The sequence below is a fragment of the Pseudophryne corroboree genome, chromosome 6 (genome assembly GCF_028390025.1).
Source record: "Pseudophryne corroboree isolate aPseCor3 chromosome 6, aPseCor3.hap2, whole genome shotgun sequence".
Lineage (NCBI taxonomy): Eukaryota > Metazoa > Chordata > Amphibia > Anura > Myobatrachidae > Pseudophryne > Pseudophryne corroboree.
This window is the reverse complement of record NC_086449.1, coordinates 496,334,909-496,356,665: the sequence shown is the minus strand read 5'-3', so window position 1 is coordinate 496,356,665 and position 21,757 is coordinate 496,334,909. Positions and strand designations below refer to the sequence as shown.

The 21,757-nt window shown below is 42.9% G+C and overlaps 1 protein-coding gene across 4 annotated transcripts in view; it reads left to right on the top strand.

Moving 5' to 3' along the window:
• Positions 1-21,757, top strand: part of SCAF11 (SR-related CTD associated factor 11) — a 329,496-nt gene that overhangs the window by 196,787 nt on the left and 110,952 nt on the right. Inside the window, exon 1 of one of the 4 annotated variants that reach the window (XM_063927355.1) lies at positions 15,095-15,247. The exons of the other annotated variants lie outside the window; for them this stretch is intronic. The gene's annotated coding sequence lies outside the window, so the exon portion shown is untranslated. Of the gene's footprint in view, positions 1-15,094; positions 15,248-21,757 lie in introns of those variants that run through there. 4 annotated transcript variants of the gene reach the window in all.

Sequence of the window (21,757 nt, the reverse complement as noted above, 5' to 3'; positions counted from 1 at the left end):
GTGTGTGTGTGTGTATGTATGTATGTATATATATTTATTTTGTTTTTATTATTACAGCTGCACAGCTGCCGTTTTTTTCATGGGGACATTTTACTTAACTCCCTGTTTCGTTTTTGCAGGAATTTGGGTGTTAGGCCAACTAAACACGGCCGCCGGATGGGGCTGGGTGGTTAGTTGGTTTAGTACAGCATATATGTTTTCATTACGTGTGCTGGGCCCTCTGTTTCACACACCCTACAGTTATTTTACTGTGGAAAGGGGGGTGGAAAATGTCTTCACTGTATTGATGTGTTTGCGTAAAATCAAACTCATTCAAAATCAATGCTGTCTGTGCATCAGCAAGGTCTGTGCAAACCTATTAGTAGTCATACCTATTTCGTTGTTAGTTCAATCTAACGATTCTAGCCAGCAATCATGCAGGTTGCACCGACATGGATGATTGGAAGGTTATAAACTAGTTCCAGTTGTAAAATACCCATGCAGCTTTTTTTATCATAGGACTCTGTCAGTAGACAACAACCAGTTCTGCAGACTGTTATTCAGTCTGGCTATACGGCAGCAAGTGTGTTGCTTACCTCTATTTTTAGTTGCACATTAGTTAAAGCTGTAGTAGCATGGCCAAAGCTTTCTCAATTTGTAAGGGTTTATCGAGGGGAAATCAAAGGCGATACTGAATGATTTAAACAAAGTAGAGAAAATAAATCTATACGTCACATGAAATCCCGATGAACTGATGTCAATATTGGTCTTTTCTCATCCAATGTCTATGGTGAATTTTTCCTTATCAATTCAGACAGATCTCCAACGCGAAATACATGGGAAACAAAATGAAAGAGGGACACACAATGTGTAGTAACATTTGTTATGGAGTGATATACATGAGTCCAGTGACTTCTCCAACGGGAAAAATAAACCCTGTATGGTGAATCTTGATAGCTGAGAAAGGGACAGTTCCTCACCACCTTTTCGTATAAGGATAAACGTACCAAAACTCACTTAAAGAAGTGTAACACCATGCATATGAAGGTATCTTTATCATTTCTAAATGGAAGACAGCAAGGAAAATCGAAAATTCGTTCAATTGAACGTGCCACACTCACTTTCTTGGAATGTGGGTATCCTCATATAACGGTTTCTTTAGAATGGATATACGTGAAGCCTTCTCTTTCCAAAAAAAGCTCATTTATTGTCACAAATTAAAATTGCATAAAAATAATTTTTTTCTCCTTATATATTACCATGAAAAGGTACAGATCTCATGTGTCGTCCGGCAACAGCAGGCACACACCTTGAAAAAGACCTTTGGGTCGAAACGGCGTTGGTGCACCTAGACAGTGATTTATCCGTGTTTTTACTGCGCTCTCCTGTTACCATCTAAAATCTTGAAGGTATAGTACATTGGTGCTACCTAGGTGTTAGTCCGGAATTCACCTATGTTAGTCTCATTCCATCTGACCCACCTATTGTGTCTATACCTTTTCATGGTAATATATAAGGAGAAAAAAATTATTTTTATGCAATTTTAATTTGTGACAATAAATTAGCTTTTTTTGGAAAGAGAAGGCTTCACGTATATCCATTCTAAAGAAACCGTTATATGAGGATACCCACATTCCAAGAAAGTGAGTGTGGTACGTTCAGTTGAACGAATTTTCGATTTTCCTTGCTGTCTTCCATTTAGAAATGATAAAGATACCTTGATATGCATGGTGTTACACTTCTTTAAGTGAGTTTTGGTACGTTTATCCTTATACGAAAAGGTGGTGAGGAACTGTCCCTTTCTCAGCTATCAAGATTCACCATACAGGGTTTATTTTTCCCGTTGGAGAAGTCACTGGACTCATGTATATCACTCCATAACAAACGTTACTACACATTGTGTGTCCCTCTTTAATTTTGTTTCCCATGTATTTCGCGTTGGAGATCTGTCTGAATTGATAAGGAAAAATTCACCATAGACATTGGATGAGAAAAGACCAATATTGACATCAGTTCATCGGGATTTCATGTGACGTATAGATTTATTTTCTCTACTTTGTTTAAATCATTCAGTATCGCCTTTGATTTCCCCTCGATAAACCCTTACATTTATTATCGTCTGTGATTTGAGGTTGGGCAAATCACAAGAGGAGTGAGATTGGGCTGATACTTTAGACCGTGCCAGAATACACACACTCTACTGCCATTCAGTTTTTTCTTTCTCATTTTGGCCTACAACAGCTTATATATTTTTCACATATCATATTGTGAATCTGCTGAGGTTTTGACTACGGCATCAGCAGTCTGGGTGGCCAATTGGCTACGCCTCATGCTTGCCATGCTGGCAGTGCATATTGTCGGAACTTCAGACTTCACTGCGGTTCTGTTGTAAAAACAGTTCAGTTCTACTATTGCAACCTGTAGGACACTGTGGTGGCGGTTTTGGCAGGCTAAGGCTTCATCAAAACAAGAAATTAAAGACGTTGCCTTATATTGCCGAAATGTTATTTTGTCCTAAATAGACAAATGCTGTTCTCAAGCTACTGAAGAATAAGCTGGTTTCCTTCCATTGCCTGCACCTAATCTCTTTCCCATGTTCACGTCGTGTAGGCTTTAGTCCTTCCAAGGCCGTGCTCAAAACCTCTAACCATAGTCAGGAAACAAGGCCAGCTAACAAATCACTCATGACGGGTTTTCAGTCCATTTTGGTTCTTCATTTGTAGGAGCATGCTTTTTACAAAAGATCATGTGGAGTGTGTTTACACATCCAGACATGGGTGGATACGACAATTTAGTGTTCACCATTGCGGTGTTCAAAGACAGAACTGACAATGTCAGACGAGAGAGCAGTTCTGCAGACCGATATTCAATCTCTCATAGATTAAGCAGTTTAATTCGGGTACTAGTACACTAATAGGGTCAATGGGGTTTATTCCACTCTTTTGTAGTACCGAGGCCGGATGACTCAGTCACAATGCACTCACTACAGAGTAAGGTTGTAATCACTGTGGTCAGTGATTGCATGTTTAGAGTCATTTGCATGGTATCTCAAAGACACCATTTCAGGCATTCTTGCGGTTTGCAATTTAACAAGACCATTATCAATGCCTACAGTGTTCACAGGGGTCATGTCTGTGATTGTTCTCGTATCACTGGAAGTGATAATTGGTTAATAGTTCGGACTGGCATGATCTCCTGATTAGGTTTTATCAACAAATGATTATTACAAATGCCTTAATAAATGTACAATATCCTAGTTCAGCAACTATTGCTCAAACTGGAAACCGTCTCGATGCACTGGTGTATTCTACTGTTCGGAAAGATGGCACCGTGTTTCAAAGCACCAGTTCGTCATGTTTCACTCTCGTCTTTTCAGCTAGACCTTTTTGTACAAGGTGTCATAGACCAATTCACCTGTTGGGCTTGTCTCCAAGGGCCAGAGTTTCTCTACTCTGGTGGCTCCAAACAATAATCTCTCAGGAAAGAGGTTGTTGAGTATAGAATATCAACATTCTGGCAAGAGAGGTAATTCTCTTACAATGCAGGAACACTGCTCCATACCTTCAGTTTCAAGGTCTAGGTGTAGACCGAGAAAGTTTGCTGTATTACATTTCTTAAAACTCTGAGCATATTTAAATTCTACAACAGGCAGTCCACATACAATCTTTGACTGTTCAAGTTCAGTGAGGATATGAGATGGCTGATGCATACAAAACAAGGATGTCCTTGTGACAAGTGGCTTGTATTCTGCATTTACAGTAGATGAACATTACCAAGTGATGCTATCAGCATTTTCATTCCAGGCATAGACATTGGGTATGCAGTTTATCTAAGCGTCAGGATTTTCATCCAGGGGAATTGGGCATTATATCCAGAGGTGTCCGGATGATAGTCCGGTTATGTAGTTACCCACAGGTGGATCTAATGGCATTTAGCCAAAAAAGTCTTCAAACACAGCTTGGTTGTTCAGCATACTGTATCTGTTTCCACCATTTCTGCTGTTTTCCTGGATTGCTAAATGGATCAAAAGATAATCCACAATTGTCCTACTAGTGGTGCCTCATTGGCTTAGGAGAACTTCGTACGTCGATCTCCGCGGTCTACTCGCAGACGATCCGGGGCCAATATTTATACGTGCAAGCCATCTGCAACAGGGTCCTTTTTGTTTTGCATCGATTTAGTATGGCGCCGTTTGACGGGTTGGCTGTTGAAACCACTCTATTTAAGACGAGAGGACTTTCCACAGTCTGTTATACAGCCATGATGTGAGCTCGGAAGCCGGTTACAGTAGCCCACTATCACGGATTTAGAGAGTTTATATCTGATGGTGTGAAACGCTGAAGATTTCAAGATCTTTGTTCAAATTCTCCCGTCTTTTACGGTTTTACAAATGGGATTAAATGGAACACTACGTTTTAGCAATTTTCAAGGTGCAGGTGTCCGCTTTCTTTATTCTTCTCTCAACGGCGGATTGGCTATTTTGCCAGCAATTCAAAATCCTGCAAGGTGTACTTAGAGTTCAACTTCCGTTTATACCACATACAGCTCCATGGGACTGAAATCTACTCTGAGATTGTTAGTCTTCACTTTTTGAGCCTTTACAACATGTGACTTATGTTTCTACGTTGGAAGTAGGTTGTCTTCTGGCCTTAGTTTCTACAAGGCGTGTATCAAAATTTTATGCGTTACGCAGTGAACCTTATCTGGTGTTTCATAATAACAGAGCGGAACTTTGAACAAATTGTTTTTTCTACCAAGGGTAGTGTCCGCTTTTCGCATAACACCACCAAGTGTTGGTTCCTGTTTGTCAAAACATTCAGAAACTCCAGCTACTTTGCATGTATTCGCACTCTTCGTATTTATGTGGCTCAAACAGCGACCGTGCGTTACACATGCTTTGTTTTCTCTCTATGATGCAGTCAAGGTCGGTTGGCCAGATTCTAAACAGGCCTGCCCTAGGTGGTTAAAGCTAACTATTGTCATGCTAGTTTCATGGTAGTCTACAACCTCCTACATCCATCTAGTTTAGCTCATTCCACGCATTCGGTGGAAACATCATGGGCAGCAGGTCGTCTGGCTTCCACGATCCACTTTGCTGTGCAGTTACATGGTCATCTGTGCACACAGTTCTGCACTTTTACAAGTTTGATACTTTTACGGCATCAGCATCTAGCTTTGGCCGTCTAGTATTACAGGTGCTACACAGCTTTCTCGCCCAAGGGGGAAACTTTGGTACGTCCCAAGAGTACTCCAGTGACCCCTAGTGGATGAAAAAGGAAATAGGTTTTTGATAAATCCTTTTCTTTGAATCCATAGGGGGCACTGGACACCCGTCCAGAGCAGTTTCACCTCTCGTGGTAGGTTCAGTTTATCTTGTGGAAAAACATGATCACCTGCCTGTTGAAGGTTTAGGTGATTGTTACTGTTCTCGTTTCAACTTTCTAGTTGTTCGTTAGGTTATAATATTGATTCAACTTGCTAGTTCGTAATTTTATATGGTTAGATATAATTCTCCGCTGTTCATCTCTCTACTTTGTCTCCTGTTTGGCACAGTAAAAACACTGGTGCATTACAGGAATATGGAGAGGGAGGGTTACACATTTAACTATTTTAAATGTGCCCCTCTCTGCTATCGCACCATCCATATCTCCAGTGCACCCTATGGAGTCTAAGAAAAGGATTTATCTATACCAAAATCCTATTTTTGCTATAAAGCATTCTGATGTTACTGAGGTGTGGTCTTGTCGAATTTTGTGTTTTAGGTAAGTTGGAAATCACAGCGTGCAGTGACTGTAGAGCAATTTAAACATGCTTGGGATAGGCATATGAATATCCTTACAAAGAATTAGGGTTCAAAAAGGGTTGAGATTACATAAAGGATAAAAAAAAAAAAAAAAAGGGGGCAGACTAGATGGGCCAAGTGGTTCTTATCTGCCGTCAAATTCTATGTTTCTATGGTGGCTAGTTATTCACTGTATTTTGTTTATGGCGTGTATTTAAAATGAGAGCAAAAAAATACAATTTACTTGTCCAATAAAGGAGCACCAAGAAGCCCCAAAAAACAAAACCTTACTAAACATTATAAAGTTGCCAAATCAATTTTTGGACGTTGTGTATAGCGTTTATCTATATCACGATAGAAGCTATTGTTTGGTGCTAGCAATTCTCCAGCCTTATGTGTTCGGTGCAGAGGTCAGTAGGTCTGGTATGCATGTGAGAAATGCTTCCCCATAATTAAAGCTTTATATGAAACTTCAAATGGTCTTAATTGGTTAAAACTTCTGCATATATACGTTTGGCTGATTTAACTAGAGGTTCTTTCATATCTTCAGTGTGCTGTGGTGGTGATAGCAAATAAACTGCCAAGTGTAATAACTTTTTTATTTTTTTATTTAATGTAATAAAATTAGAGAGCAGTATTGCATGCTACAAACAGGTAATATACTACAGGAAGCTACATTAATCAGGGTTCAGTATAGCTTGCAGACGGTCTGTATGCCATCCGTCAGTATACCAAGAACTGCATCCCGACTGTCAGTATGCCGGCAGCTGGGCGAGCGCAGGGGAGTCCCCTTGCGGGCCCGCTGCGCTAGACACAGATTCTATTACCACTCTGAGTGTCATGGACACCTACGAGTGTGAATAGCCCCTGTGAGGCGGGATTCCGGCTGTCTGTATTCCAGCGATGGTATCCTGCATACTGGAATCCCGACTGCCAGCAATTTAACTGCATCCCATTAATCACAATAGGAAATAGTCCCAAATAAGCTGGAATTTCCAGCTGGGAGCACAAAAAGCTGTGACTCCGTAATAGAATAATTCCAATAAAGTGAAATACAGGCCAGGAACGAAACAGTCCCCAACTTGGGAATATAAAGATGAAAGAGCCATACAGATGAGTCCGCTTACCACTCTCTTTGTGATGCAGCTGGTCACCGGATAGTCATTCGCTGTATAAACTCTACATATGCTGATGAATACCAGTCCATGACACGTGTAGTGTACGGTGTAAAGTAGATAAGCACAAAAGGCACTGCCATAGTATTTGCCATATGTGGAACTATCAATGTTGGCCAAATATTTTCTGTAAAGCGCTTCGGAATAAGTGTGTGCTATATAAATAACTGGTAATAAATAAATAAATAATGTTGGCATCCTCTGATGAAACCAGGATTTATGAACATACTAGTCTGTGTTTCGCCACTTCTCTGTATTTATTCCATTAAGTATTCAGCTGGATATATTGGCTTATTTGGAGCAATCACTACTGTGTGCTATGCATATTTATTGCTTTTGGACTATTTCCTACTGTGATTAATTTGAAGTTTCCTGTGGTATATTCGTCAGGTGTTGGCTAGAAGTTTGCTTTTTTTTTTGGGTTTGGATAGTAATCACTTTTTTTTTTTTTTTTTTTGTAGAATAGAAAAGTGTGGTATTGGCAGTTTATCACAGCAGCACGTTTGTATGTATGTATATACATACATACATACATACATACATACATACATACATACATACAGTATATACACACACTCTTTTATTTCAGTTTTATGATACTTGGGCATAACTAGCCAAAATTGATGACTTTGAAAAAATTAATTTAGACCAATAAGTTATATGCATACCAAAACTTTAACTATCAGTATTACTTGTCTGAAAAAAATAATAATAATAAATATATATATATTTATTTTATTCCCCCCCCCCCCCCCCCCCCCCCCCTTCTTCGGGGTCCATGTTGATTCACAGAGACACCAGGGTGTAGGGCTGCTGGGTGGATCCGGGCACCAGACATCTAAAGATTTTAAGTTCCCAGGATGCTCCGGTCCTTCCTCTCCTATACCCTGCCCCCCCCCCCCCCCCCCCCCTGGCCAAGGGAATTCAGTTTCGTTCTCGCCAGATGAACCATTAGACAGATTTATTTTAATTTTTTATGATCTTTTACTACAGAGCAGCAGCACTTGTCTGTCCAACTCCCCGCCCGGTGCCGTGACACCAGTAACTGGTCTGGTGATCTCGGGAGGCGCAGGACAAGACTCCGCTAGCAAGGCTTCCTGGTGACCTGGAGACCACAGCCGGCCAACGCGAGGACAGGTAAGGTGGGTCTCCGTGGAAACGGGGACCTGCTGAATTTATTGTGGTCTCTCATCTGGTCACGGAGATGGACCAGAGGTGCTGATGTGGGCGTTGGTTCATCAGCGACCCCTGTATGCCACCAGGGCACTTTTATACTGGCCTACTGAGGGCTTTAATGCTGCCAGGCACCCCAGGGGTTAATGTCGGCATAGGGGACTTACGCTCCACTGGCTCAGAGCGGGCTCCACATCGGTTCCTGCCTCCGAGTTGCTCCTTCCTCACAGAGACGCGCAGCGCCCATTTCCTCAGGGACACAGGCTACAACTGAAGCTCTCCAGGAACGCTGGGTTCTGAATCTCCAGTATACATCTCCCCATCAGTCAGCTTATACAGCACTTCATCCTACCAGCCACTGCGGTCTGTGTAGTTGATATGGTGCCCATTGCAATACATTTCTGCATTAAATGTGACTTGTGCTAGCTCTACTGTCTATTTGTGAAAGCTGTTGCATTGCATTTTTAAGCCATATACTACCTCTAGAAAGGCTCATAAGGAGCAGGCTGTTCTGGTTTCATGCAGGACCTTTTCAGTGGGCTTAGCCCCACAGGATCCTGATTTAGCAGAGTTTACTCAGTTTGAACAACTGACGGAACTTATGCAGGAAGCCTGGGCTACACCTGGTAAAAAAAAATTCAGCTACCATGGCGTTTGGCAACATTTTACCCCCTCCTGGCAAAGGATTGCGCACAACGGGAAACCTCTCTTTGTGGGTTCCTATGTGGCATGTTTAGTGCGCACATCTACACTGCCTATCCCATCTGTTTCCTCCCTAAAGGATGCCACTGACAGAAAGATAGAAATTTGCCTCAAGTGTATATACAGTTGGAAGAAAAAGTATGTGAACCCTTTGGAATGTCCTGGATTTGTGCATAAATTGGTCATAAAATGTGTTCTGATCTTTATCTAAGTCACAACAATAGACAAACAGTCTGCTGAAACTAACTCCACACAGACAATTATATGTTCTCATGTTTTTATTGAACACACCATGTAAACATTCTCAGTGCAGGGTGGACAAAGTTGGTGAACCCCTGGGCTAATGACTTCTCCAAGAGCTAATTTGAGTCAGGAGTCAGCCAACCTAGAGTCCAATCAATGAGACGAGATTGGAGGTGTTGGTTAAAGCTGCCGTGCCCTATAAAAAAAACACCAGTTTTGAGTTTGCAATTCTCATGAAGCATTGCCTGATGTGAACCATTCCTAGAAGAAAAGAGCTCTCAGAAGACCTACGATTAAGAATTGTTGACTTGCATAAAGCTGGAAAGGGTTACAAAAGTATCTCTAAAAGCCTTGATGTTCATCAGTCCACGGTAAGACAAATTGTCTATAAATGGAGAAAGTACAGCACTGTTGCTACTCTCCCTAGGAGTGGGCTTCCTGTAAAGATGACTGCAAGAGCACTGCACTGAATGCTCAATGAGTTGAAGAAGAATCCTAGAGTGTCAGCTAAAGACTTATAGAAAACTCTGGCACATGCCAACATCTCTGACGAATCTACCATTCGTAAAACACTGAACAAGAATGGAGTTCATGGGAGGATACCACAGAGGAAGCCACTGCTGTCCAAAAAAAATCATTGCTGCACGTTTGAAGTTTGCAAAAGAGCACCTGAATGTTCCACAGCACTACTGGCAAAATATTCTGTGGACAGATGAAACTAAAGTTGAGTTGCTTGGAAGGAACACACAACACTATGTGTGGAGAAAAAAAGGCACAGCACACCAACATCAAAACCTCATCCCAACTGTGAAGTATGGTGGAGGGTGCATCATGGTTTGGGGCTGCTTTGCTGCTTCAGGGCCTGGACAGATTGCTCTCATCGACAGAAAAATGAATTCCCAAGTTTATCAAGACATTATGCAGGAGAACTTAAGGCCATCTGTCCACCAATTGAAGCTCAACAGAAGATCTGTGATGCAACAGGACAACGACCCAAAGCACAGAAACAGATCAACAGAAGAAAATACGCCTTCTGGAGTGGCCCATTCAGAGTACTGACCTCAACCTGATTGAGATGCTGTGGCATGACCTCAAGAGAGCGATTCACACCAGACAACCCAAGAATATTGCTGAACTGAAACAGTTTTGTAAAGAGGAATGGTCCAGAATTCCCCCTGACAGTTGTGCAGGTCTGATATGCAACTATAGGAAACATTTGGTTGAGGTTATTGCTGCCAAAGGAGGGTCAACCTGTTATTAAATCCAAGGTTTCACATACTTTGTCCACCCTGCACTGTGAATGTTTACATGGTGTGTTCAATAAAAACATGAGAACATATAATTGTTTGTGTATTCGTTTCAGCAGACTGTGTTTGTCTATTGTGACTTAAATGAAGATCAGAACACATTTTATGACCAATTTATGCACAAATCCAAGAAATTCCAAAGGGTTCACATACTTTTTCTTCCAACTGTATTCCCTCTCAGGGGCAAGTCACTAGACCAGTAATGGCCTCAGCATGGGTAACTAAGGTCATTTTAAGTTGGGCGGATGCCTTGGAGTATGCCGGCAGATGCAAACAGGGTCCAGATGTCCCACATTGCGAACATCAGGGAGGCAGTGTCCTATCTAGACGAAACGGCCTTAGACACAGGATTATTGACCTCTAATGTCTCTGCTACTTCTATTGCAGCATGACGCATGATTTGGCTAAGTACATGGAAAGCGTATAGTGATTCTAAAAAGGCTTTGGAAGCCCTCCCTTTTATGGGGCCATCTTGTTTGGTAGAAAAAAAACTTGACGAGATAATGGCTACTATTGCTGCTTCTAAGACTGCATTTCCGCCTACGCACAAATTCAGAGGTATTGCACCCCAGACCTATTTCTCCCCACGAAAATGCTAAGGGACAACCCTTTCAATGCAAGACAGCCACAAACAGACCCACCAAACCCCATAAACAGGCCTGGACCACTAGGCAGCCAACCGCAAAATCCACTGACAACCTACTGCCTAACTGTATTGGCCTCGTTCTGGGGGACCCCAGGCTGGGAGGCCGACTGCTTTGGTTCGCAGGCACCTGGTATCATACCACCACGGACACCTGGGTCAGGAAAATAGTCTCCCACAGGTACGCTATACGGTTTCTCAAACGCCCCCTCACTCCACCAGCAGTTCTTTTGCATAGGCCCCCCAAAGGATCCAGCCAAAGCTGTGGCCCTGCAACAGGCAGTACAAACTTTACAAGAAACACCAGTAATTATCCCTGTACCTCAACACACAGGAGCAAGAGGGTATTACTCCACCCTGTTTCTAGTTCAGAAACCCAACGGAATGTATCACATCGACAGATTTTAAACCTCAGGTCTCTGAATAAATACATTCATGTTCCCAAGTTTCGTATGGAAATTCTCCGTTCTATAGTTATAGCATTGGAACCAGTGGATTTCATGGCACCACTGGGATGCGTACCTGCATGTGCCCTTTTTGCCAGCTCATCAGCAATACCACCGGTTTGCTATTCTCAAACATTTCCAATTTCAGGCACTGCCTCTTGGTCCGTCTACGGCTCCCAGAGTATTCATAAAAATGATGGCAGTCATGGCAGCACAACTCAATCTGCAGGGAATCCGAATCCTGCCCTACCTGGAAGATTTGCTTATTCTGGCACAATCCTCAGGCACCCTGTGCACTCATTTACAGATAACTGAAGTTCCTGCAAAGACACAGATGGATTAACAATCCTAAAAAAATCATCCTTGATTTCATCTCAAAGAATGATGCATCTCGGAGCTCTGTTGGATTCACAGAATCGGTGGTTTTCTCCCCCCTCCCCCCCCCCCCCCCCCCCTCAGAAAAGAGGGTAATGTTGCGAGTGCAGTCTCTTAGCCAATCGCAGAGTCTCAATACACTCGGCAATGTAGTTTCTGGGGTCCAGGGTCTCTGCCTTCGATATGGTGCAATACACCCAATTCTACTCCAGGCCCCTTCAGCTACAGATTCTGTCCAGGTGGAATGTCCCTGAGGTTCGGCTTTCCCTAACCTGGTGGCTGCATACAGCCCACCTAGACAAAGGCTGTCTGTTCTGGTATCCGACTGGGTAATCCCGACGACGGACACCAGCCTTCGAGTTTGGGGGGTAGTAACGTGTCACCACTACTTCCAGGGATGGTGCACCTACTCAGTCTGTTGCCAATCAATGTATTGGAACTACGAGCAATCCTCAGGGCCCTCAAGGAAGCCAAACCCACTCTTTAGGGCAAACCAGTACAGGTACAGTTACACTGTCACAGCGGTTGCTTATCTAATCCACCAAGGTGGAACTTGCACCCGTGGAGCGATCCACTAAGTAGGACATATCCTCTGTTGGGCCAAACACCATCTCCCAGCAATATCTGCATTCTTCATCCCAGGAGTCCTCAATTGTGAGGCGGTCTTTCTCAGCCGCCACAATGTACATTCTGGAGAGTGGGCCTTACATCCACAGATGTTCCAACTTCTAGTGGACAAGTGAGGTCTTCCAGAGGTGGACCTCATGGCCTCCTGTCGCAACGAAAAAACTGCCTGTATATTGCTCCTGCACAAAGGACCCAGAAGCAGCCTTTGTGGAAGCTCAGTCTAGCGTATCTGTCTCCCCTTCCCCCAGTTGCCTTGCTTCCGCTTCAGATTCAAACACACTGGGGGGTGGATGATTCTAATTGCCCCAGCGTGGCCCAGGCATCATTGGTATGCAGACCTCCTCTGCCCCTCCATAGGTGACTCTGCCAATTACTCTATCCGGATCTGCTGTCATAGGGTCTACATCCAGACTTGGCTTGTTTGTCTTTTGACACATGGCTCTTGAGATATCCCTCTTTAAGACCCTGGGGGTTTTCTCGCCAAGTGGTACAGATAATGCTTAAAGCACGAAAATCAGCATCAGAACGAATCTACTACAGAGTGTGGCCCATCTACTTCCAGTGGGGTGCTCCTGAAATTATGACCATCACATTTTCAGGGTATCCAGAATCCTTGCTTTTCTTCAAGCCGGGTTGGACCTGGGCTTGAGACTGGCTTCCCTAAAGGCTTCCCTATCAGCCTTGTCCATATGATTTCAGAAAAGGATCGTTACACTTCCTGACATTTTCACCTTTCTCCAGGGCGTCCTCAGATTACAACCCCCGGTTGCCCCATGGGACCTGTCCTTAGGTTACTCCAGGAATCCCTTTATGAACCTCTGTACTCGGTAGACCTTAAATGGCTTACCGCTAACATACTGTTTCTTCTAGCAATTGCATTTGCCAGGAGAGTGTCAGACTTAGGCGCACTTTCGTGCAAGTCCCTGATTTTTCACCAGCATAGAACTGTCCCCTGAACCAGACCTGGCTACCACCCAAAGATGGTCTCCAGTTTTTGTCAGTGAAGAAATTGTGTTTCCGGCTTTCATCTCTCTGGGCCTTTCCTCCAGTGAGGCCTCACTGGATGTTGTTTGAGCTTCACGGCTTTATGTACAGAGAACGGTCTATCAGGAAAACGGACTCGCTCCACGTCCTGTACGAGTTTCACAAGAGGGGATGGCCAGCCAGTAAATAAACTCCTGCCAGATGGCTCAGCTCGACCATCTCATTTGCTTACCAACAGGCACACCTTCCTGTGCCAGACATGGTCTTGGTTCATTCCACATGGTCTGTTTGGCCTTCATGGGCAGCTAGCCGTGGGGCATCTGCAGAACAGCTCTGCAAGGTGGGCTTCATGGTCCTCTGTCCACGCCTTCCTAAGGTTCTACGCCTTCGACACATTTGCTTCTCAGGATACCTCCTTTCAATGTTGGGTACTCCTCTCAGCTCAGGAGCGTCCCCACCCTGTGGTTTAACTGCTTTAGGTCATCCCCGATGTATCTGTCAATCAGCATGGATCCCGAAGAGGGAAATAAGAGTTATGGTAAAACTTACCTTCGATATCTTTTTCTTCGAGGTCCATGGGATTCACAGGGCGCCCACCCTGACGCACCTGGCTTCAATGGGTTCTTTCTTCTGGTCAATTGTTCCCTTCTCTTTAGTCTGAGAGTGTATTTTTTCTGCCTTGTGCTTGCTAACAAAACTGAAGTCCCTTGGCCAAGGGGCGGGGGTATACGTAGCAAGGACCAGATCATCCTGGGAGCTTAAAAGTTTTGAATGTCTGGTGCACAGATCCACTCCGCATCCCTACACCCCAAAGTCTCTGTGAATCCCATGGACCTCGAAGAAAAAAGTTAATGAAGGTAAGTTTTACCATAACTCTCTCATTTTTGCTCACTAGCTGCTTTCATTGTGGGGTCCTCTTTTAAAAACTCCTTTTTAGCTGTGGCGTGTTAATTGTAATATTCTGTTACTATTTTGGCATAACTAAGTGGTACAATAATTTGGTTTGTGGATAAAGGCTTCTGTCAAGATCTGTGGCAATATTAATAATATAACTTAAATACAACCTAAAAAAGTGCAAAATTAAATACCAGTGTAGTTAGATCTACAGTGATCCACCCAGTTCACTCCTGAATCTCTCCATTTATTGAGCACCCATAAAGAGCTAGTGTAAGGCTGTAATACTTGGGAAAAGCTGTGTAATGCTGTATGTTCTCCATTAAATACTAGCATGAAACCCAGTTTAAGTTGTCCCATTCTTTGAGTCCTATAGAAAAATAGAAGAGATGGTGTAGAATGTCTGATTGCAGGTGCTGGTAGAAGGATGCTCGCAGTTAAGTCAAGTGACAAAGAGCTTTTCTAAAAATAAATTTAAAAAAATGCCATTTTAGAGTTAATTCAGCATTTATGAATATTTTACATATATATTATCCCTCATTTATTTTTCTTAACTTTTAACTTATCTAGAATAACAATAGATTAAATACCTTTTGTAAGAAAGCACTTTCATATTAGGCTTGGGTATTTTTCATGTTATGCTTCCAGAGCAAAACATTTCATAATGTTGGTTACTTAAATACTTTTAGCAATAGTAACAAAGAACCAATTCAATTTTTAAGTCTCTGTTACTACAGTGGGTTTTAAATCTGTTTTGCAGGCATTAACAAGGCCAACACGCGAGCTTCTTGGTGATTGTTGAAGACTTCCTTGCGTTTAAAGCTCTATTCGGTTGTGAACAGATCCTCGTGTGGAAGAGATAAATGTTTTATATGACCGCTGATTATAGCATAGCTTTCTCCTCTGAAATAGCTGAAGTAAGAAGCAACTTTTCTCCAAGTGCTTGTTTTGGTTATTGCAGGATCCTTTGCCAGAAGCCTTAAATCAAAACCTTATGAAATGCCAAGATATTAACAATCACATGATAAAGCCTCACACCTAAGTATAATCTTTCAGAAAAGTGCCAATTGGACCGTGTTAAGCAAGTGTCATGACTAGCAAATGCTTTATTTCACATGCATTTAATAAATAAAGACTTCAGAAGACTTCATACGAAAATGAATCAATATTCAAAAGCGCAATGGAGCAGAGTTACGAAACAGACCTCATTTTCATTTTATATTTTCAGTTTCATCCACAAATATGTATGTAGAAGCTGCTGCAGCATTATTAAATTGTTAAATGTTATAGTAATGTAATAATGCAGTAGTGTTAAAGGGGGTGGGGGGGGGGGGGGTGCGGATTGTCTTGTATTGCAAACATATGCATCCCGTCTGTTTACTAAATGTTTGTATAGGATGTACTCTGGCATGGATCAAGCCAAGCTGGGACACTGAACTGTTAATCACAACTTGCAGATTTGAATGCTAAATGGGTATTATATACTATTACATTTATTTGTAAGGCGCCACAAGTGTTTTGCAGCGCCGTACATACAGTACACATTAGAATAATACAGGGTTCATCGAACTTAATACTACAGTAACTGGAAGACTAAAATGGAGCACAGGTAACAATTAGCACCACAATTCTCGGTACACACTGCAGCTGAGATGTAAGGAAGCAAAGGAGTAATTGGTGTACTACTATGGACGGGCAACCATTTGAAGATATATAAACGGTTAGGAGCGTGGGTATAGGCAGTCTCTGAGTAGGAGAGAGCTGTAATTGAAGTGCGAAGGCAGGGGAACCTGCTCCAAGTATCTTATAATCTAGGGGGAGTGTGGAGACAGGTGATATGAGGCAGAAGCTGACCCAATGGCAGGAAGTCAGTGAGGCCAAGATGACCAAGGCACAAGGGTACAGATTATAGCAAATTACATTTATAATTGTGCTGTACTGGTGTCCAGTCTTTACAGCTGAATGTTCAATATACTTCAGGTGGATATATTAACCATTATTACCTGTCCCTAGAAAAAAAAGCTGATTGCTCTTGGCTGCTGATTACATGAAACTCCAATGTCAAATCTGTTCTATAAAGAGTTAGAATCCCTTAGGACCAAGATGGCCTTTAATATTCCAATACTTGAGATACTTGGTGTGTCACCCGAAAGGTGAAGCTCCAATGATGGCTTCTCCATTTAATTTGATGGTAGTGTCCATGACTGTCAGCCAGTCTCCCTATGTCCTCCCAATTTTAAACATGCCATTAGATGCATGCTATTCCTAATGCTACACATACTTCCTATTTCTATATAGTTAAATCTAATTGGCTGCTCAAATGCTCACTATAAATAACAGTTAATTGAAGTAGACCTATCTCCAGTATCATAATACAGTGTACTGAGTACAAAGAAAAAGATCTTGGCAAGGTTTCTGGCCTCTCATGTTCCAGAATCTAAAGGCCCATATTCACGGGCCGATGTGGGAGAGATGTGTGCTGAGCGAACTGCTCAGCACACATCTCTCCCATCGCCCAGCGGGTGAAATGAGCGACCTGCTAGATTGGCCTGCATGGCAGACCAATCTAGCACCAGCAATAGCGATGCTCGGGGCTGCGCATCGCTATCGCTGGGGAGGGGGGGGGGGGTACACACGGAGCGATCATGCTTAAAATCTAAGCAATCTAGTCAGATTGCTTAGATTTTAAGCAGCAATTGCTCCGTGAGTACCCCCCCCCCCCCCCTTAACTCAAATAATAGCCAGATCTGTCAATGTTAGGATATGTTTTCTCACTATTAAATGCACCCACTGATCCTTAGTTTTTTATGGAATGTGTCACAAGTCTACTGGCCTTCCTACGCTAACCAGCTACTAACTCACCTACTTTCGCGTATAGATTATTTATCACCAGTTACCCCGCCTGCATGGTCTGTTAATGCTAAATAGCACTTTATGTGACTGACTGTCCTTGTGCTTCATTTAATTTGCCAGGGTTTTTTCTTCTAAGTTGTCCTTCACATGAATGTAATGTGCATTCAAGATCCTAGCTGAAACCTTTAAAAACAAATACATATAACATGAAGTTAGTGAGAGGAACCCAAAACAATTTTTGTTTCTGTGTTTTTTGTTGTTGTTTTTTTAAATTGAAAGTGACTGACTAAATTAGTTGGGTAGATTGGGTTATGAAAAAAGGTCTGGGATAGAATGCAGTTATTTGGAGAGTTTTACATTTTGTCTAGAGCACTATCTATTAGGGTAGTGGCTTAGGTGGTGGTTAGTAGTTTGTTATGTGAAAAGCACTGTTATAGTGAGTGGCAGTCATAAGTGTTGGGAGCATTGTGGGGTTAGATACAGGTAATGTTATTTAGTTCTCCTTAAATCCTTGCCATGACCAGGTGGGATAGTGTTGTGCCGTCACTTTTTTTTATTAGTTTTTTCCAAATGGTATGGAAAATACAAGGGCTGATTGAAAGGTAATGAGTCTGATTTTTTTATTCAGAAGCAGATGACTCCACTCCACAGGATCTGAAAATTATATTTTTCAAAGTGTCCTTCACATTTGTTTAATTTTTTGCAGCGTTTCAGCAATGATTCAAAGACATGCAGTAGACTGTTTTGTGACATCACTTTTAGTGTTTTCACGTCATCTGTTGAGAACTTCTTGCTGTTCAGGAAATTTGGTATCTTCTCCGACACTGTGTTCTTGCACGATTAAATTCGTCCTCGCATCTGCTCTTCTGTGAGATTTGTGTACCAACCTGACACACAGGCAATGCATTTTCAGTTCCTTTGTCACAATATGCTGAACCCGTTCGAATGAGATGCCAAGTGAAGCCGAAAGTTTGCATAAATTTGACTTCTGTCATTTTGCAACATCTCTTCAGCTTTGACAACGTTGACTGTAACTGCGGTGGATTCAATAACATATCTCTGATGTAATCTCGCAGACACCTCTTCCTCATCCGCCATGTTGAAACGTATGAAGATCTTCCACTTAATGTGTCCAAACCGAGAAGACAATCGCAGTCCAACTGTAGATTCAAACACATAGATGTCTGAGCTTCACAATAACCAGCATGCCACGTCTACTTATGGGACAGAAAAACAGAGGCAGTCTCGATTACTTTCAATCAGCTCTCGTATATAACATTTTCACCCACCACCAGTTAGCTGGACAGTGTACTTTTAACAGTAAACTAGACTCTGTTCTGCCTCTGTACCGCTGCTCCACCAGTGCTCTATATCGGTAAATTAGGGGGGTGGGCTTGCTCTCTCATAGGAAAGAGGTAAATCTTCCTCTCATTCTATTTTATAATCAGTCGGTATGAAATTTCAGTTAAGTTTTAGTTTTTAATGAGAATGTTTATGTACATACAGACGTAACTCCTTATCGGTTTGTTTTTCTCAGATGCCATTTTATCAGTGTTCATGGAAAACAACTTTGGCAGATACCACACTCTATTTAAGATCACTTTTAAAACCTTATAGTTGAGTATTAACGTATGGCGTTTAATGAAATCCTTGACGTACAAAAGCTTTTTTTATTTTGTATTCATTGCATGTATTGTAAATTTCTATTCAACTAGTGGCAAGTCAGCACATGCATATACGTCATTTATGGCAGCTCTGGACTTGCTTACACTATCCATGAGAGAGGTGCGAGCAGCTGCCTTTGTAATGGCATTTTTCACTGCTCCTAATTGAATTGATCCCGCAGTTTTTTTTAAATTTTACAGACTAGGAGCATTCTACAACGATATATGCAAAAGGATCCATTAACCTTTCCAAATGGACAAATAACTGCTTGTTAGTCCCGCATTCTGCTGAATATACTTAAATGTTAACCAGCCACTAGGCTGGGGCTCTGAACGGGTGAAACTGCTGGAAATGTTTTGTGCTGCTCGTCGAGATGCAAGATCACACAATGCGCACACACACTATGGAAAGTCTTTAAGCAGGGATATTAAATATTTCCATTACGAAAGGAAAATAGAAAAGTTGGTTGGCCTTTAATGTTTAAGTTCAAACGGATAACGCACAGATGACAACATACTGTGCATCCGGAAACTATTCACAGTGCTTCACTTTTTCCACATTTTATGTTACAGCCTTATTCCAAAGTGGAATAAATTATTTTTTCCCCTCAAAATTATACGCACAATACCCTGTAATGACAACGTGAAAAAAGTTTGAGATTTTTGCAAATTTAAAAAAAATAAATAAACTAAGAAATCACATGTACATAAGTGTCTCTTACGTCCTAGAGGATACTGGGGTCCACATTAGTACCATGGGGTATAGACTGGTCCACTCGGAGCCCTGGGCACTTTAAGAAATCAATAGTGTGCACTGGCTCCTCCCTCTATGTCCCTCCTACCAGACTCAGTTTAGAAAATTTGCCCAGAGAAACCGGTCACGCTTAGGGAAGCTCCTGAAGTTTTCTACATTTATTTTTTCTGTTTGTTATTTTCAGACAGTGCTGTTTGGCAACAACCGGCCTGCTTCGTGGGACTTGGTTCCAGGGCTCATGGTGACATGCTATGTGCGTGTGTTCCGCTGTGCGGGGCGTTCTGAGCCACTACTTACATTAACCACACTGGCAAACTAGCTTACAGGGGTTCTAACCCACTGTTGAGCACCATGCATACCTCAGCTAGTATAACAGGAAGACCGCGCGCCATTACGGGGCTGGGGCTTCACTATCAGCGGACCCAGCAGCTCACCAGCGCCATTTTCCTTCTGCAGCTCTACACAGACTGGCAGGGAAGCGCAGCCCCTCCACAAGGTCTCCAGCTTGCCTCAGCGTTACTAGGGGGTCATAGCAAAGGGTGGAGCAATATTAGGATACTGAACCTTTATTTCTCTGACGTCCTAGTGGATGCTGGGACTCCGTAAGGACCATGGGGAATAGCGGCTCCGCAGGAGACAGGGCACAAAATAAAAGCTTAAGGATCAGGTGGTGTGCACTGGCTCCTCCCCCTATGACCCTCCTCCAAGCCTCAGTTAGATTTTTGTGCCCGGCCGAGAAGGGTGCAATCTAGGTGGCTCTCCTGAGCTGCTTAGAATAAAAGTTTAGTTTAGGATTTTTTATTTTCAGTGAGTCCTGCTGGCAACAGGCTCACTGCATCGTGGGACTAAGGGGAGAAGAAACGGACTCACCTGAGTGCAGAGTGGATCGGGTTTCTTAGGCTACTGGACATTAGCTCCAGAGGGACGATCACAGGTTCAGCCTGGATGGGTCACCGGAGCCGCGCCGCCGTCCCCCTTACAGAGCCAGAAGAGACGAAGAGGTCCGGTGAAATCGGCGGCAGAAGACGATCCTGTCTTCAGACTAAGGTAGCGCACAGCACCGCAGCTGTGCGCCATTGCTCTCAGCACACTTCACACTCCGGTCACTGAGGGTGCAGGGCGCTGGGGGGGAGCGCCCTGAGACGCAATATTACAGTATATACCTTAGGTGGCTAAAAAGAATACATCACATATAGCTCCTGGGCTATATGGATGTATTTTACCCCTGCCATTTTACACAGAAAAAGCGGGAGATAAGGACGTCGTGAAGGGGCGGAGCCTATCTCCTCAGCACACAAGCGCCATTTTCCCTCACAGCTCCGCTGGAAGGACGGCTCCCTGACTCTCCCCTGCAGTCCTGCTTCAGAATCAGGGTAAAAAAGAGAAGGGGGGGCACGTTTGGCAGCAAATAAATATATTAACAGCAGCTATAAGGGAGTAACACTTATATAAGGTTATCCCTGTATATATATATATATATATATATATATAGCGCTGGGTGTGTGCTGGCAGACTCTCTCTCTGTCTCTCCAAAGGGCTAAGTGGGGTCCTGTCCTCTATCAGAGCATTCCCGGTGTGTGTGCTGTGTGTCGGTACGCGTGTGTCGACATGTATGAGGAGGAAAATGAGGTGGAAGCGGAGCAGTTGCCTGTGTTAGTGATGTCACCCCCTAGGGAGTCGACACCTGACTGGATGATTGTATTTAAACAATTAAGTGATAATGTCAGCAATTTGCAAAAAACTGTTGACGACATGAGACAGCCGGCAAATCAATTAGTGCCTGTCCAGGCGTCTCAGACACCGTCAGGGGCCCTAAAACGCCCGTTACCTCAGTGGGTCGACACAGACCCAGACACAGATACTGAGTCTAGTGTCGACGGTGACGAGACAAACGTGATGTCCAGCAGGGCCACACGTTACATGATCACAGCAATGAAAGAGGCATTGAACCTTTCTGACACTACAAGTACCACAAAGAAGGGTATTATGTGGGGGGTGAAAAAACTACCAATAGTTTTTCCTGAGTCAGATGAAATAAATGAGGTGTGTGATAAAGCGTGGGGTTTCCCCGATAAAAAACAGCTAATTTCTAATAAATTATTAGCACTATATCCTTTCCCGCCAGAGGTTAGGACGCGCTGGGAAACACCCCCTAG